The 18,543-nt window shown below is 43.4% G+C and overlaps 1 long non-coding RNA gene across 2 annotated transcripts in view; it reads right to left on the bottom strand.

Annotated features, from left to right (window-relative positions):
* Window positions 1-11,996, bottom strand: part of LOC115161314 (uncharacterized) — a 61,344-nt gene extending 49,348 nt beyond the window's left edge. For both annotated transcript variants that reach the window (XR_003869234.1, XR_003869233.1), the window contains exon 1: window positions 11,852-11,996. This is a non-coding gene — a long non-coding RNA (uncharacterized LOC115161314). The remainder of the gene's footprint in view (window positions 1-11,851) is intronic.
* Window positions 11,997-18,543: the final 6,547 nt, after the last annotated feature.

Here is an 18,543-nt window from a genome sequence, read left to right as displayed (position 1 = left end):
ATGGTATATTGTACACTGCATTTTTGAGGAACAATGGGAAAGTAATTCTGCTTTGAAAGTTGACAAACTTGTAAACTTACTTTTGAGAAAATGGCCTTTGAATGTTTTGGTATATACAGTGGCTTGCGAAAGTATTCACTTCCACTGGCATTTTTCCTATTTTGCTGTCTTACAACCTGTAATTAAAATTGATTTTGGGGGGGTTGTATCATTTCACTTTCACAACATGCCTACCACTTTGAAGATCCAAAATATTTTTTATTGTGAAACAATCAAGAAATAAGACAAAACAACTGAATTCTTGAGCATGCATACCCCCCCCCCCCCCTCCCAACCCGCCCAAAGTCATTACTTTGTAGAGCCACCTTTTGCAGCAATTACAGCTGCATTTCTCTTGGGGTATGTGTCTATAAGCTTGGCACATATAGCAACTGGAATTTTTGCCCATTCTTCAAGGCAAAACTGCTCCAGCTCCTTCAAGTTGAATGGGTTCTGCTGGTGTACAGCAATATTTAAGTCATCCCACAGAATCTCAATTGGATTAAGGTCTGGGTTTTGACTCAGCCATTCCAAGACATCTAAACGTTTCCCCTTAAACTACTCAAGTGTTGTTTTAGCAGTATGCTTAGGGTCATTGTTCTGCTGGAAGGTTAACCTCCGTCCCAGTCTCTGGAGACTGAAACAGGTTTCCTTTAAGAATCCCCCTGTATTTGGTGTCATCCATCATTCCTTCAATTCTGACCAGTTTCCCAGTCCCTGCCAAAGAAAATCAACCCCACAGCATGATGCTGCCACCACCATGCTTCACTGTGGGGATGGTATTCTCGGGGTGATGGGAGGTGTTGGGTTTGCGCCAGACATAGCATTTTCCTTGATGGCCAAAAAGCTTCATTTTAGTCTCATCTGACAAGAGTACATTCTTCCATATGTTTGGGAAGTCTCCCACATGCCTTTTGGCAAACACCAAACGTGTTTGCTTATTTTTTTCTTTAAGCAGTGGCTTTTTTCTGGTCACTGTTCCGTAAAGCCCAGCTCTGTGGAGTGTACGGCTTAAAGTGGTCCTATGGACAGATTCTCCAATCTCCGCTGTGGAGCATTGCAGCTCCTTCATGGTTATCTTTGGTCTCTTTGTTCCCTCTCTGATTAATGCCCACCTTGCCTGGTCCATGAGTTTTGGTGGGCGGCCCTCTCTTGGCAGGTTTGGTGTGGTGCCATATTCTTTCAATTTTTAAAAAACGGATTTAATTGTGATCCATGGGATGTTCAAAGTTTGTAATACTTTTATATAACCCAACCCTGATCTGTACTTCTCCACAGCATTGTCCTTGACCTGTTTGAAGAGCTCCTTGGTCTTCATATTGCCGCTTGCTTGATGGTTCCCCTTGCTTAGTGGTGTGCCTTTCAGAACAGGTGTACAGTTGAAGTCGGAAGTTTACATACACTTAGGTTGGAATCATTAAAACTCGATTTCAACCACTCCACAAATTATTGTTAACAAACTATAGTTTTGGCAAGTTGGTTAGGACACGTACTTTGTGCATGACACAAGTAATTTTTCCAACAATTGTTGATATCATGAGAAAATCAAAAGATATCAGCCTAAAACTCAGAAAAAAATGGTAGACCTCCACACGTCTGGTTCATCCTTTCAAGCAATTTCCAAACGCCTGAAGGTACCACGTTCATCTGTTCAAACATTACTACGCAAGTATAAACACCATGGGACCACGCAGCCATCATACCGCTCAGGAAGGAGACGTGTTCTGTCTCCTAGAGATGAACGTACTTTGGTGCTAAAAGTGCAAATCAAGCCTAGAACAGCAGAGGACCTTGTGAAGATGCTGGAGGAAACAGGTACAAAAGTATCTATATCCACAGTAAAATGAGTCCTATATCGACATAACCTGAAGGCCGCTCAGCAAGGAAGAAGCCACTGCTCCAAAACCGCCATAAAAAAGCCAGACTATGGTTTGCAACTGCACATGGGGACAAAGATTGTACTTTTTGGAGAAATGACCTCTGGTTTGATGAAACAAAAATAGAACTGTTTGGCCATAATGACCATCGTTATGTTTGTAGGAAAAAGGGGGACGTTCGCAAGCCGAAGAACGCCATTCCAACCGTGAAGCACGGGGGTGGCAGCATCATGTTGTGGGGGTGATTTGCTACAGGAGGGACTGGTGCACTTCACAAAAGGAAGGGAAATTATGAGGAAGGAAAATTATGTGGATATATTGAAGCAAGATCTCAAGACATTACTCAGGAAGTTAAAGCTTGGTCGCAACTGGATCTTCCAAATGGACAATGACCCCAACCATACTTCCAAGTTGTGGGAAAATGGCTTAACCTGTTGAGGTGTAGGGGGCAGTATTTTCACGGCCGGATGAAAAACGTACCCAAATTAAACTGGTTACTACTCTTTCCCAGAAACTAGAATATGCATATTATTCGTAGATTTGGATATAAATCACTCTGAAGTTTCTAAAACTGTTTGAATGGTGTCTGTGAGTATAACAGAACTCATATGGCAGGCAAAAACCTGAGTAAAAGTAAACCAGGAAGTGGAGGATCTGAGAATTGTAGTTCTTCTTTCTAGTCCCTTTCAAAGCTACAGTATCTGTGGGGTTACGTTGCACTTCCTAAGGCTTCCATTGGCTGTCTAAAGCCTTCAGAAAGACGTTTGAGCATTCTGCTGTCACTGGGCAGATAATTGGAGCTCAGTCAATGAGTGGCCTGCCTGGCAACAAAGGGATTGGATTTGCGCGTTCCCGCGAGCACACTGTTCATTTTTTTCTCCTTGAATGAATACGCTATTGTCCGGTTGGAATATTATCGCAATTTTACGTTAAAATACCATAAAGATTGATTTTAGTCAGCGTTTGACATGCTTCTAAGTACGGTAATGGAACATTTAGACTTTTTGTGTCTCGAATTGCGCTTGCGTGTTAGCCTTTGTTTTTTGTCAACGTTTATCGTGAGTAATTTAGTAAATTCACCAGAAGTTTTCGGTGGGTATGCTAGTTCTGAACAAAACATGCTAATGTAAAACGCTGGTTTTTGATAGAAATATGAAAACATGCATGTATTGTATAACATAATGTCCTAGGAGTGTCATCTGATGAAGATCATCAAAGGTTAGTGCTGCATTTAGCTGTGGTTTTAGTTTTTGTGACATATATGCTAGCTTGAAAAATGGGTGTGTGATTATTTCTGGCTGGGTACTCTCCTGGCATAATGTAATGTTTTGCTTTCGTTGTAAAGCCTTTTTGAAATCGGACAATAGCCCGAAATAGATAGCCCGGCCATCACAGGCTAGCTAATTTGACAACCACCAAGTTTGGTGCTCACTAAACTCAGATTTACAAAACTCAGGACTTCTACTTCAACAACAAATGTTGTTTTGGTTCCAAATAATCCATAGTTATATTCAAATAGCTCCGTTTTGTTTGTGCGTTCAGGTCACTATCTGAAGGGTGACCCGCGAGCGTATTTCATGACAAAAAAATTCAAAATTTCCATTACAGTACTTCGAAGCATGTCAAACGCTGTTTAAAATCATTTTTTATGCTATTTTTCTCGTAAAATAGCGATAATATTCCAACCGGGCGATGTTGTATTCATTCAAAGGCTGAAAGAAAAAAATGCAGAATTCTCATGAATGCGCATCTCCAGTGTCACTGTTCCCAGCCTGACCACTCACAAATTCTCCTGCTGTTCTTCGCCCAGAGACAGGAGACACATCATTCCACTTTCTGGCGCCTTCTGAGAGCCAATGGAAGCCTTAGAAAATGTCACGTTACAGCAGATATGCTGTATTTTCGATAGAGATGCAACAGAAGGATAACAAATTGTCAGACAGGGCGATTCCTGTATGGAATCTTCTCAGGTTTTGGCCTGCCATATGAGTTATGTTATACTCACAGACACCATTCAAACAGTTTTAGAAACTTTAGAGTGTTTTCTATCCAAATCTACTAAGTATATGCATATTCTCATTTCTGGGCAAGAGTAGTAACCAGTTTAAATCGGGTACGTTTTTTTATCCTGCCGTGCAAATACTGCCCCCTAGCCCCAACAGGTTAACTTCATATGGATCCCTTCGCGCCAATCCCTTTAGCGGGATCGATTTGACAACACCCAGTGAAATTGCAGCGTGCCAAATTCAAAAACAGAAATACTCATAATAAGAATTCATAAAGCATACTAGTGTTATACATCGGTTTAAAGATTAACTTCTTGTTAATCCAACCGCAGTGTCAGATTTCAAAAAAGCTTTACGGCAAAAGCAGACCATGCGATTATCTGAGGACAGCGCCCAGCATACCAACACATGAAAATCAGATTTCAACCAGGCAGGTGCTACACAAAAGTCAGAAATAACTATATAATTCATGCCTTACCTTTGAAGATCTTCTTCTGTTGGCACTCCAAAATGTCCCATAAACATCACAAATGGTCCTTTTGTTCGATAAATTGTTTCTTTATATCCCCAAAATGTCCATTTAATTGGCGCGTTTGATTCAGAATAACACCGGTTCCAACTCACCCAACATGCCTACAAAGTATCTAATAAGTTACATGTAAACTTTGTCCAAACATTTCAAACAACTTTCCTAATCCAACTTTAGGTATTTTAAAACGTAATTAATCGATAAGATTTAAGAGGGAATATACTGTGTTCAATAGTGGATAAAATGAAAGTGGAGCGAGTTCGAGGTCGCACGCCCAAACAAAAAAGTACACTTGGCTCTACACTCAGAAAGGAAAGGGCTACTTCTTCAAAGGAAAAACATCAACCAATTTCTAAAGACTGTTGACATCTAGTGGAAGCCATAGGAACTGCAAGCATATTTCTATTAAAAATGGATTGTCATAGAAAACTAATGGAAAACAGATTGAGCTCAAAAAAATGTTTCCCTGGAAGCATTGTGCTCGGGGTTTTGCCTGCCAAATCAGTTCTGTTATACTCACAGACATTATTCAAATAGTTTTAGAAACTTTAGAGTGTTTTCTATCCAAATCTACTAATAATATGCATATCCTAGCTTCTGGGCCTGAGTAGCCGCCAGTTTACTTTGGGCAGACTTTTCTTCCAGATGTGAAAATACTGCCCCCTAGCCCAAAGAGGTTTTAAAGATGCTACCTCAGATGGGAAGAACTATTTTATACAGACCAACAACCTCCAAGAATGGTGCCGGTTAAGTACCCTCCACATGTGGAAAAGGCAAAGGATCTGATCATCACTGGCAACAACTTACCAATGTCCCAACCCCTCTTCCTGAACGACCAACCTGTGGAGGTGGTTGAGTGTTTTAAATACCTAGGGACACAAATTGATAACATGCTGAGTTTTTCAGAGAATGCAGACTGTATTTTTTTTTAAAGCAAGCCAACACCTGTTCTTAATCATGAAATGAAAAGGGTTTGGGGTCAGCTAGGATGTTCTGGAGAGGGTGTACAGCAGCTTGGTGGAGAGCTTCCTCACATTCAATAGGACAGTCTGATATGGTAATCTGAGCGTGAGGAGCAAAAGCAAACTGATCAGAATAGTAAACACAGCCAGCAAGGCACATTTGAGCATTCTATTCCACAAGGCAACCAAAAAGAAGGCACTGGCTGTCGTTGGCGACCCTTCCCACCCTCTACGCCATCAGTTCGAGAGGCTTCCCTCTGGCCGGAGCTTCAGAATGCCCATGGCCAAGAAGAACGTGTTCAAACATTCATTTGTTCCTTGTGCTATTGGACTACTAAATGCAAAGTAAATTGTACAGGTAAATGTACTTATCTATCTAGGGCAGTTGGGACAGCGGTCTGTTTTGAGTGAATGTATGAATGTCCTCTACGTTGTTAGTATACAACATGATGGACTGACTGGTTTAAATGTGTATGATGTGAGAATGTATGTGTATGTGATTATTTTAATGGATGGTGATGCCAAAGAAAAATGTTCATCCTGGATGGACAATAAAGTTTATATTCGATTAGCTATCATATTTTAATTCCACTGATTTCAAAACGTGATCCTCCAGAAAGTGGAGAACAACACTTATGCAGCTTCACTACACAATACATTAAATACAAGCTGCATTCGACAGGATTAGCAACACAGACTGACCGGCTCAAATAGACAGAAGCCTTCTATATGGCAGGCCAATCCAAACTTCTCTCTCTGCCGGTCCAGCCCACTCATTATGTCAGCCACTCATGGCTAGTAGGAAGGTTGCTGGCTTTTTCTGTGGCTTAACCAACAAGTCTCGTAACTTAACAATTTTATTCATATTTACAGATGGCATACAAGTTTGCTATTGAGACACATGATAGTTCATATGTTCGAGAAGGCATTTCTGGCCAAAAACGCATTTTGATTAAAAAACTGTTGTTTTTTTACATTCAAACGTCTCTCCTGTAAGGTTGTGACTTGGGACATAGGCCTAGTTTCCTGAATCGGGTCACATATGGACATTAATTTTGCCATTATTAATCATACAACCATTTATTTTAATTGTGACACAGCATCTGTGAGATTCAAACCTATAATTTTCTGTTCTCTGTCATGGAATTAGTCCACTGCACCACCAGGATGGACCTAACATGCCATATTTTTTTAGTTGTACATAGCTGTTCATTTTGTCTATTCAAACAGACCTAATTTCAAAGGAAACAAGCACTCATTAAGATCAGGTGTGTCCAATTAGTGGGTGCAGCGAACACACCTGAACACACTTAACAAGATAGATGATAGAGAGAGTTTTGTTGATGCTGAAAACTGAATGTATGTTTTTAAATAACATTCCTTTAATGTTCTCTGAACATTATTTAAGTTTTCTTGTGGTTTTAATGACACATTTTCTTTGTCACACTTTATTTGGATAGTCCGGAAAGTCAATCTGTAGAAGGTCATATTGTACTATCAACAAACCATCTGTTGATAAGAAACTTCTTGCTAAGGCTACAGTCAGGGTTAGGTTTAGAATACAGGTTCGCGTAGGGGTTACGTTTAGGGTTAAGGTTATATCTAGGATTAGTAAATAGTTAGTTGAAATGTTACTGATAGTTTGTAGAGCAGGGTTGGGGAACTTTGATGGGAGTTTTAAAGTAAATGTTACCGTATGGAGGACAGAAGATTATGCAATTCTATAAAAAAATGTTTTTACCTTATTTAACTTGCCTAGATTTACCTTCACCTCATGAAATTAAAGGGGTCAGCTAGGATGTTCTGGCAAGTTAAATAACAACAAATTCTTATTTTCAACAACAGCAGTCAACTCATTCGGGGTCTCAACTTAGTCTTGCAAGTTAGAATAGCAGAATACACAAGGTGCAATTTCGAAATTTGGTTGTGCATCAGCAGTTTTTCTCCTATGTCATTGTCTGATAGTCACCAATTAGACAATGTCAGATATCATTTTTTTGGATTGGTAAATTAGTCTAGCGGCCAGCTATCTGAACTTAAATGTGGGGTGGCAGTGTAGCCTAGTGGTTAGAGCATTGGACTAGTAACCAAAAGGTTACAAGTTCGAATCCCTGAGCTGGGTTAACTGCCTTGCTCAGTGGCAGAACGATAGATTTGTACCTTGTCAGCTCGAACTTGTAACCTTTTGGTTACTAGTCCAATGCTCTAACCACTAGGCTACACTGCCACCCCATTCTGTATACATCTGGCCCTTCTTTGGACACTGTGTTAACAAACCTCCAAATGAGCTTCAATGCCATACAACACTACTTCCGTGGCCTCCAACTGCTCTTAAATGCTAGTAAAACTAAATGCATGCTTTTCAACTGATCGCTGCCCGCACCCGCCCGCCCGACTAGCATCCCTACTCTGGACGGAGCTGACTAGAATATGTGGACAACTACAAATACCTAGGTGTCTGGCTAGACTGTAAACTCTCCTTCCAGACCCATATTAAACATCTCCAATCCAAAATGAAATCTATAATCGGCTTTTCGCCGATTATAGATCGCAACAAAGCATCTTTCATTCAAGCTGCAGACTATCCTACCAATCCTCGACTTCGGCGATCCTCGACTTCTAGCTTTACCTAGTCTTTGCTAGGTAAAGCTCCGCCTTATCTCAGCTCACTGGTCACCATAACAACTCCCACCCGTGGCACACGCTCCAGCAGGTATATCTCACTGGTCATCCCCAAAGCCAACACCTCCTTTAGCCGCCTTTCCTTACAGTTCTCTGCTGCCAATGACTGGAATGAATTGCAAAAATCGCTGAGTTGGAGACTTATATCTCCCTCTCTAACTTTAAGCATCAGCTATCTGAGCAGCTTACCGATCACTGCAGTTGTACACAGCCCATAGGTAAATAGCCCGTCCAATCTACCTACCTCATCCCCATATTGTTTTTATTACATTTTTTGTTCTTTTGCACACCATTATCTCTACTTGCACATCATCATCTGCACATCTATCACTCCAATGTTAATTTTCTAGATTGTAATTACTTCGCTTCTATGGCCTATTTATTGCCTTACCTCCTTACGCCATTTGCACACACTGTATATAGACTTTTTATATTGTGTTACTGACTGTACGTTTGTTTATTCCATGTGTAACTCTGTGTTGTTGCTTGTGTCGCACTGCTTTGCTTTATCTTGGCCAGGTCGCAGTTGTAAATGAGAACTTGTTCTCAACTGGCCTACCTGGTTAAATAAAGGTTAAATAAATGAACTGATCCACAAAACGACATCAGACTCATAACTTTGCGTTTTTCAATTAAAATTATTATGACAAATTATTGCAACCAATAGAATGTTATATATATGGGGATACAACCATCCCAGCTCTGCAGAATGTTCTGCGAAGAGGCAGAATCATTAGATCATTTGTGTTTGTACTGTCTATGTGTGGCTTGTTTTCGGTCACAGGTTCAGGAATGGCTGACCAATTGCAGCATTAAAGTGGAGCTAACACTGCAAATAACACTGCTGGGTGATCTGAAAAGTCATAGTCAATCGATCAATAACATATTAATACTCTTAGCAAAAAGTATTATCTTTAATTTACAATCCGCACAGTAATCGAAAGAATGAGAATAGAGAGGTTGAGAACTTTTGTGAAACGTCACAGCACAGTTGAAAAATATATGGCAAAACTGGATGGTGTTCAGAGATACTGAATAGGTTTCTCAGCCTTGACGTACAGGTCATGCTCCAACAGTTGACCAAGCACCCTGCGCACCAGGGACACATGCTCACAATGTTGTCGATATACACCACTACACCCTGCCCGTGCAGGTCCCGGAAAATTTCATCAACAAAGGCCTGGAAGACTGATGGAGCATTCATCAACCTGTATGGCATGACGAGGTACTCATAGTGCCCTGAGGTGGTACTAAATGCCATCTTCCACTCGTCCCCCTCCCGGATACGCACCAGGTTGTAAGCACTCCTGAGATCCAATTTTGTGAAGAAGTGTGCGCCGTGCATTGACTCGATCGCACTGGCGATGAGAGGCAGCGGGTATCTGTACCACACAGTGATCTGATTGATCCCTCGATAGTCAATACACGGGTGCAGACCCCATTGTTCTTCACAGAAAAGAAAGTCGAGGAGGCAGGGGAAGTGGAGGGCCGAATGTATCCCTGCCCCAGGGATTCGGAGACATATGTTTCATAGCCACCGTCTCCTCCTGTGACAGAAGATACATGTGACTCCTGGGAAGGGCTGCGTCTACCAGGAGATTTATCGCACAATCCCCCCCTAGATGAGGTGGTTATTTAGTCGCCCTCTTCTTACAGAAGGCGAAAGCCAAATTGGCATATTCTGAGGGGATGATCACGGTGGAGACCTGGTCTGGACTTTCCACCGTAGTCGCACCGATCGAAACCCCACACACCTCCCTGAGCACTCTCGTGACCACCCCTTGAGAGCCCTCTGTTTCCACGAAATAGTGGGGTCATGACAGGCCAACCAGGGTAAGCCCAGAACCACGGGAAATGCAGGAGAATCAATAAGGAAAAGACTGATTCTCTCCTTATGACCCTCCTGTGTAACCATGTCTAGTGGAGCGGTGGCCTCCCTAATCAGGGCATGCACAGGGAAGGGCAGATCCACAGGAACAAGGGGGATCCCTAAACTATGGGCAAATGAACAGTCAATAAAATTCCCAGCTGCGCCTGAATCTACTAGCGCCTTATGCTGGGAATGCAGGGAAAACTCAGGAAATTAAATAAACACATACATATGAGCAACAGGGGGCTCTGGGTGAGCCTGGTGCCGACTCACCTGGGGTGACACGATAGTACCCTGCCTGCTGCCTCGACTCCTTGAGGAACCCCCCCCAGCACCGACCAGCAGTGTGCCCTCTGCGGCCACAGATGGTGCAGGAAATGGCCCCTCCACCGGTCGCCCTAAGTGCAGCACCTCCCAGCTCCATGGGCATCGGAGCGTAGGTGCTGGGGGATGGAACTAACAGGCCCCGATCCGGACGTCCATGGGCAGTCAGCAGGTTATCCAGCCGGATGGACAGGTCCACCAGCTGGTCCAATGTGAGGGTGGTGTCTTAGCAGGCCAACTCCCGACGGATTTCCTCACGCAGACTGCACCGGTAGTGATCTATCAGGGCCCTGTCGTTCCATCCCGCACTGGTGGCCAGGGTCCAGAAGTCCAAGGCGAAATCCTGCGCACTCCTTGTCCCCTGCCTCAGGTGAAACAGACGTTCACCTCTGCATAATGGTCCAACGCCGCATCTCCCTCACTCCATACGGCGTTGGCCCACTCCAAGGCTTTGCCTGAGAGGCAGGAGATGAGGGCGGACACGCTTTCACGCTCCGAAGGAGCCGGGTGGACGGTCGCCAGGTAGAGCTCCAGCTGGAGTAGAAACCCCTGGCATCCGGCAGCCATTCCATCATACTCCCTCGGGAGCGTGAATCGAATCCCGCTGGGACCGGGTGAACGAGGGGTGGACAGTGGGACCTGCTGTAGTGGAGCTGGTGGAGGCGCTGGAAAACCTCCTCCTCTCTCCCAATGATCCATCGTCTGCAGAACGCAATCTATGGCGGTGCCCAGACGTTGCAACATGGTCGGGTGCTGCTGAACACGCTCCTCCACTGCAACAGGGAGGGTGTCTGCTCCTGTTGACTCCATTCTTTGGGTGTGTGATTCTGTAAAGGTCCTGTGTGAAGCTGGTGTAGAGAGTCAGGCACAGGACAGCAGATATGAGTAGTCAATGTACTTTACTCAAAAAAGACAAATATACAAAGTAACATCACAAGCCCACAAAGATGGACCGAATTACAATAATCAATCACTCACAAACACAACATGGGGAACAGAGAATTCAATAATAAACAAGTAATTGGTTGAGTGAAGCCAGGTGTGTAGGACAAAGACAGAACAAATGAAAAATTCAAAGTGGATCGGCGGTGGCTAGAAAGCCGGTGACGTCGACCGCCGACCGCCGCCCGAACAAGGAGAGGGACCGACTTAGTCGGAAGTCGTGACAGATACTGTAAATGGGAGGGGTTGAGGGTAGCTGAAGGATGGGACTAAAAACAAACACAAGACAACTATTGTAAAATGTATATAGTATGTTTAAGCTGGAAGTAGAAGCCTGAGTGATGTTGTCCATTAGTTAACTCCAAATAGGGGAGGGGTGGTAGGGGAAAATTATAAAGGAAAAATATTTGAAAAAAATATCTATATTTATCCATAAATGTATATGGGGTACTGTAAATGAAGCAGACAATTACACTGATAGAAGACACAATCTATCTGCAATATTAAAGCAGATCTACATTTGTCACAACTGTGATACACACACACACACACACACACACGTTAATCTGGTGTGAATCACGAGACGACATACCTCTGATACGCAGGCTACTATTATTTACCTTAGTGTGGTCCGAATGATTATGGACCACGGCTGTTTAGACACACACTCTCACACAAATGCCAGGGCTGAACAGTAGCGCAGACGTAGACACACGCAGACAAAGTGGAGTTAGGCAGGCGTTACGCAGGCTGGTGTTGTGACTCAGACAGAAGCAGACGTCATCTGGTCAACCACAAAGCCAACAGAATCAACTCTACTCTGGACACACATACACACACACACACACACACACACACACACACACACACACACACACACACACACACACACACACACACACACACACACACACACACACACACACACACACACACACACACACACATAAACACACACACAAACACACACACACACACACACGAACACACACACACATGAACTCACACATACACACATGAACACACACACGAACACACACACACACATAAACGCACACACATAAACACACACATAAACACACACACAAACACACACACAAACACACACACACACGAACACACACACACAAGAACACACACACACATGAACACACACACGAACACGAACACACACACACACATAAACACACACACATAAACACACACACACACGAACACACACACGAACACACACACACGAACACACACACACACAAACACACACACACAAACACACACACACACGTAGCGTACGTCACTGTGCTTGCTTAGCCGCAAACCACTTCGTCCCTATCTACTTCGCACCGAGACTAGAACTCGATACTAGAACCTGATACTAGAACCCGATACTAGAACCTAATTCTTTAACCCGACACTAGAACCTAATACTTTAACCTGATACTAGAACCCGATACTAGTACCCGAGACTAGAACCCAAGACCAGAACCCGAGACCAGAACCCAATACTAGAACCCTGGACCTCACAAATACACCTGGCCGCCCTCCTGAAACATTCTTCTCAGTCGCACCTCTGAAAAGCTAGCAATCCAGCAACGTGAGTAGCGATATTTCAGGCTGAGGAGTGAGGTTACAAATTCTTATCTGTTACACATGTACACACATCCTCTGCCACTGGCCTCCCTATCACATTTCCCAGAGGGTAATAACTCCTCCTCCTTTAGATGAGAAAAACTGTCTTCATTACATTGATTCTCAAAACAAAAGATAGACAAACACCATCACCTGATCTCACTTGTGAGGTTGATGTACATGTCATTCACTAAACAGTGAATCTGACACCAGCTTCCCATAACGCACTGGACTCCAGTTCTTCAGACCTAGCTATTCACACCACAGGAGGTTGATGGCACCTTCATTGGGGAGAATGGGCTAGTGGTAATGACTAGAGCAGAATCAGAGGAATGGTATGAAACACATCAAACAAATGGTTTCCAGGTGTTTGATGCCACGTGTGGTCCGGGCATGTGCTGACCACGGCAGGTGTCTTCACTGACATTTTCAACATGTCCCTGATTGAGTCTGTAATACCAACATGTTTCAAGCAGACCACCATAGACCCTGTGTCCAAGAACACGAAGGAAACCTGTCTAAATGACTACAGATCCGTAGAACTCACGTATGTAGCCATGAAGTGCTTTGAAAGGCTGGTAATGACTCACATCAACGTCATGTTCCCAGAAACCCTAGACCCACTCCAATTTGCATACCGCCCAAACAGATCCACAGATGATGCAATCTCTATTGTACTCCACACTGCCCTTTCCCACCTGGACAAAAGGAACACCTACGTGAAAATACTATTCATTGACTACAGCTCAGCGTTCAATGCCATAGTACCCTGAAAGCTCATCACTAAGCTAAGGATCCTAGGACTAAACACCTACCTCTGCAACTGGATCCTGGACTTCCTGACGGGCCGCACCCAGGTGGTGAGGGTAGGTAGCAACACATCTGACATCATCCTCAACATTGGAGCCTCTCAGGGGTGCGTGCTCAGTCCCCTCCTGTATTCCCTGTTCACCCACAACTGCACGGCCAGGCACGACTCCAACACCATCATTAAGTTTGCAGACGATACAACAGCGGTAGGCCTGATCACCGACAACAACGAGAGCCTATAGGGAGGAGGTCAGAGACCTGGTCAGGTGGTTCCAGAATAATAACCTATCCCTCAACATAACCAAGACTAAGGAGATGATTGTGGACTACAGGAAAAGGAGGACCGAGCACGCCCCCATTCTCATCGACGGGCTGTAGTGTAGCAGGTTGAGAGCTTCAAGTTCCTTGGTGTCCACATCACCAACAAACTAGAATGGTCCAAACACACCAAGACAATCATGAAGAGGGCACGACAAAGCCTATTCCACCTCAGGAAACTAAAAAGACTTGGCATGGGTCCTCAGATCCTCAAAAGGTTCTACAGTTGCACCATCGAGAGCATCCTGACTGGTTGCATCACTGCCTGGTACGGTAACTGCTCGGCCTCCAACCGCAAGGCACTACAGAGGGTAATGCGTACGGTCCAGTACATCACTGGGGCTAAGCTGCCTGCCATCCAGGACCTCTACACCAGGCGGGGTCAGAGGAAGGCCCTAAAAATTGTCAAAGACCCCAGCCACCCCATTCATAGACTGTTCTCTCTGCTACTGCATGGCAAGTGGTACCGGAGTGCCAAGTCTAGGACAAAAAGGCTTCTCAACAGTTTTTATCCCCAAGCCATAAGACTCCTGAACAGGTAATCAAATGGCTACCCGGACTATTTGCATTGTGTGCCCCCCCCCACCCAAACCCTCTTTTTACGCTGCTGCTACTCTCTGTTTATCGTGTATGCATAGTCACTTTAACTATACATTCATGTACATACTACCTCAATTAGCCCGACCAACCAGTGCCCCCGCACATTGGCTATCCGGGATATCTGCATTGTGTCCCGCCACCCACCACCCGCCAACCCGTCTTTTACGCTTCTGTTATTCTCTGTTTGTCATATATGCATAGTCACCTTAACCATATCTACATGTACATACTACCTCAATCAGCCCGACTAACCGGTGCCTGTATATAGCCTCGCTACTTTATAGCCTCGCTACTGTATATAGCCTCGCTACTGTTATTTTTTACTACCTTTTTACAGTTGTTTTTATTTCTTTACTTACCTATTGTTCACCTAATCCCTTTTTTTTAATTGCACTGTTGGTTGGAGCCTGTAAGTAAGCATTTCACTGTAAGGTGTACCTGTTGTATTCGGCGAACGTGATAAATAAAGTTTGATTTGATTTCATTCCATTTGCTCTGTTCCGGCCATTATTATGAGCCGTCTTCTACTCAGCTACCTCCTGTGATGCACACGACTTCAGAATGGATACGACGTCTCGCTAATGTATCGCTTACTCTCCGTCGCAGATATCAAGTTCCATACAAGTGGTTTCCCTTGTAATGCACCGTGGTGGAATATGAAGAAGTGTTATGATCCTAGAAAGCCAATGGGATTTTAGAAAGTTAATGGGATTCTAGAAAGACAATGGGATTCTATTTCAAAAGGAAAGTTCATGGTTCCGGAATTCTTCTTCCAGTTTCATTAATCCTGGGCTTTACAAGGTGGTGGGGGAATAGGACCTGACCTAGTTGTAAATAAAGGTGAACTAAGGGGGGGGGGGGAAACTACCCTTCATGCTTCTGAGCTTGGCTGAGCTGAACTGAGACAAGCTGCAAAGCTGTGCTGAACTGTCCTGGCTCCACCTCCACCATATAGCTGTTGGAACCATGCTTGATCTTCTGAAATGTCCTTTGTGTCTTCTACCCCATGCAGTGTCCGTGTCTCTGCCATCCATAGAGATACGTATGTAGACATTACTGGTTAACACAGTGTCCAAGTTAATGGCGTAGTACGCCATGAGCTGTGGTCTGTGTACTCTACAGTGTCCCTATGGTGACATTGACTACTAGGTTACTCAACCCTGTTACTCAAAGTCAGTGACTCGGCAGTTAGACTTCCAGCCTGGAGTCTGACATTCTACAGCAGCTAGCAACTCAAGTCCAGAGAGCATTAGCAGCACGTGTTTGGGAAGCCATTTCCGACGCTTCAATGTCTCCGGTCGGCGTTGAATCTTTGATGTTCCGATCGATTCCCATCAATTGGGGCCAAACGACACGTGGGTCCCCCTCATGCAGTAACATTTCTGGTCTTATCAGTGCGGCCTACTTCACACAGGTCCCTGGCCATAAAGTCCTATGATGATAACAGGGACTGGAATATGGACCATCCCACGCACACTGATCTATGGAGTCATGACCTCTGGTGTGTTTTTATAAAGAAGATCACAATACAGAAGGCAACAGTTTTTTTTCAATTGAAACTAAATCACATTTTATTTGTCACATGCGCCGAAAACAACAAGTCTAGACCTTACCATGAAGTGCTTATTTACTAGCTCTTAATCAACAATGCAGAGTTTTAAAAAAGTAAGAAAGAAAATGCCTGCATTAATGGCATTTCCAAAATGCATTCATTCTCTTTACCATTAACTAACAATTGTGTGAAGTCAGAAGCCGCTTTCACATGCTGTCATGCTCTCTGACACTGGCAGGCAGTGGATGGATATAGTGTGACAATAGGCAGGTTTCCATTGACTCAGCTTTATTCAACCAAAGCAACGACGCAAAAAGCAGCCTGGTCACCAGAAACAATCTTCGATTTTAGATGTTTCATAAGGGGCTGAGAACATCGATATATGAATTCCTCAAAATAAACCGATGGGACAGCACTGGGCTCGAACTCACAGCCCGCAGTTTAGACCACTGTGTAACGGCAATCCCAATTCTCCAGTAAGCAGGGAGAGTATTTGATGATACTAAATGGAACCAGCACATTTTGAAAATTATTTAGTCGTATGCTTTCCCAAAACCATGGCCCTAATCTTAACCGCACAGAATGAATAACTAAACTTTTAGATCTGTATATACAGTACTGTATTCTAGTCAAGTCCATCCTATTCAACTATTGTTTTACATATACTATTCTATCCTACATATTCTTCAGATATAGTATATATTCTATGCACTTACCGTCCACAATGTCTAAACATCATATGTACAGTACAAGTTAAAAGTTTGGACACACCTACTCATTCAAGTTTTTTGTTTATTTTTTACTATTTTCTGCAATGTAGAATAATAGTGAAGACATCAAAACACATATGGAATAATGTAGTAACCAAAAAAGTATTAAACAAAATATGTTTTATATTTGAGATTCATCAAAGTAGTCACCCATTGCCGCCTTGATGACAACTTTAAACACTCTTGGCATTCTCTCAAGCAGCTTCATGAGGTAGTCAACTGGAATACATTTCAATTAACAGGTGTGCCTTGTTAAAAGTTAATTTGTGGAATTTATTTCCTTCTTAATGCGTTTGAGCCAATCAGTTGTGTTGTGACAAGGAAGGGGTGGTAAACAGAAGATAGCCCTATTTGGTAAATGACAAAGTCCATATTTTGGCAAGAGCAGCTCAAATAATCAAAGAGAAACGTCAGTCCATCATTACTTTAAGACAGGAAGGTCAGTCAATCCGGAAAATGTCAAGAACTTTGAACGGTTCTTCAAATGCAGTCGCAAAAACCATCAAGCGCTATAATGAAACTGGATCTCATGAGGACCGCCACAGGAAAGGAAGACCCAGAGTTACCCATGCTGCAGAGGATAAGTTCATTAGAGTTAACTGAACCTCATAAATTGCAGCCCAAATAAATTTAACAGACACATCTCAACAGCAACTGTTCAGAGGAGACTGCGTGAATCAGGCCTTCATGGTCAAATTGATGCAAATAAACCACTACTAAAGGACACCAAGAAGAAGTGAATGGACATTAGACCGGTGGAAATCTGTCCTTCGGTCTAAAGAGTCCAAATGTGAGATTTTTGGTTCCATCAGCCGTGTCTTTGTGAGACACAGAGTAGGTAAACGGATAATCTCTGCATGTGTGGTTCCCACCGTGAAGCATGGAGGAGAAGGTGTGATGGTGTTGGGGTGCTTTGCTGGTGACACTGTTGTGATTTATTTAGAATTCAAGGCACACCTAACCAGCATGGCTACCACAGCATTCTGCAGCAATATGCCATCCCATCTGGTTTGTGCTTAGTGGGACTATAATTTTGTTTTTCAACAGGACAATGACCCAACACACCTCCAGGCTGTGTAAGGGCTATTTGACCAAGAAGGAGAGTGATGGACTGCTGCATCAGACGACCTGGCCTCAACAATCATCAAACCTCAACCCAATTGAGATGGTTTGGGATGAGTTGGACCGCATAGTGAAGGAAAAGCAACCAGCAAGTGCTCAGCATATGTGGGAACTCCTTCAAGACTGTTGGAGAAGCATTCCAGGTGAAGCTGGTTGAGAGAATGCCAAGAGTGTGCAAAGCTGTCATCAAGGCAAAGGGTGGCTACTTTGAAAAATCAAACACTTTTTTGGTTACTACATGATTATGTGTGTGTTATTTCATAGTTTTGATATCCTCACTATTATTATTCTACAAGAAAATAGTCAAAATAAAGAAAAACTCTTGTATGAGTATGTCTGTCCAAACTTTTGACTGGTACGGTATTTATATATACATTTAAAAAAATCTTTGTGTCATGTGTAATAATAACGGCAGATATAGGATACATTTTCCAAAGATCAACAACATACGGTACAGTGCATTTGGAATGTATTTAGACCCCACTTTTTCCACATTTTGTTACGTTACAGT

Source organism: Salmo trutta, chromosome 24 (assembly GCF_901001165.1).
Source record: "Salmo trutta chromosome 24, fSalTru1.1, whole genome shotgun sequence".
In the NCBI taxonomy this organism is placed as follows: Eukaryota; Metazoa; Chordata; class Actinopteri; order Salmoniformes; family Salmonidae; genus Salmo; species Salmo trutta.
This window is presented reverse-complemented; position numbering and strand designations above follow the sequence as displayed.